The sequence below is a fragment of the Amphimedon queenslandica genome, unplaced genomic scaffold, assembly GCF_000090795.2.
Source record: "Amphimedon queenslandica unplaced genomic scaffold, v1.1 AMPQUscaffold_13464, whole genome shotgun sequence".
In the NCBI taxonomy this organism is placed as follows: Eukaryota; Metazoa; Porifera; class Demospongiae; order Haplosclerida; family Niphatidae; genus Amphimedon; species Amphimedon queenslandica.
Window position 1 is genome coordinate 106,936 of NW_003546300.1, and position 1,377 is coordinate 108,312.

Sequence of the window (1,377 nt, forward strand, 5' to 3'; positions counted from 1 at the left end):
AGTACAGTATCTATGTTTGGTATTCTAAATGGGTCATCTTCTTCGCCTTCATTTATAGCATAATACACATTATCAAATTCAATCTCATTAGCGTCATTAATTTTTAAATCTATTAATTGTGCTGTACACCATCAGCAAGGGAAGAATCAATAATATTCATTGTTAAATGGGCATTTTTGGCAACATAAAAGTGTTTCAAAAGGCGTCTCAACAAAGGATAATGAACAAATGCATTGCGTAAAATACGCAGCATACTCTTACATTCAGTATCATTACTACTACACACAATAGGATGGCCTATTTCTTCACAAACAATATCTGAATATTTATAATATTTTTCAACACCATTTTCATCTTTTTTAACAATTACTGTTACATTTGGATTATCACAGAAATCATGTTTATGCACTTGATCTATTTCTTCAACATGCAGGGATCTTGTCATATAATCCTTATTAGGACAATTATCACATGCATCTAAATGCTTCCTCAATTCGTTAATAGGTTCATCAAAATATCGTCTAACTTCAATAATAGAACTAATGTTACTTTCTAATAAAGGCTTGCACCTGTCTGTACAGTGCCATTTGAAGGTAGGCTTTCTCTTATTTGTATACATTCAATTATTATCAAAATTGTCATCTTCAGACTCACTCTCATCATTACATTCCTCTACTCTTTCAATACATGATACTTCAACAACCCCTGCTACATAACAGGTGCCATTTGTATTAACAGGGATTGCAATTGGACTGTCCAATTGGCTATCAGAATTATCATTAGGATACAAATATGCTGATTCATAAAAATAAGGCTCACTATTCTTTGTGTGACATTGCTCACCAAAATCCGTAAAGCTATTCAACTTCAATTTCCTAATGCTATTTGATGCATGTATCAATACGCCAACTTTGTGGGATCTGTTTTTCAAAACTGATTCCATCAATATACTTGATGCAGCATTACATATACTGTCATATAATATGTTCTCAAAATCTATACCTTTAATACTTGATGGCAATAAATCATCAACTCTTCAGGGCTGTAATATAAAGCTTCAATAATTTTAGTAAAATAATATTCCTTTGCTTCACTATTTGGTGCAGGTAGTGAGTAATTAGAACGTAATTTATACAATATTTGACCATAATTACGATCATAATAATCTTTATTTAGACGCTTCTTATTTTCTTCATTTAGTGCCATTTTTAATTTATCCATTTCCTTATCAGAAAATTTATATCTCAAAAATTCATCTTTCTTAGCTCGTAATATTGCGTCTCTTTTCTCGTAATACAGGTTCAAAGACTTTTGTTTTTGTGGGCCTGGATTTTTTTGATAGCGTTTTTTAGACATCATTTTTTTATTTAAGGGGTT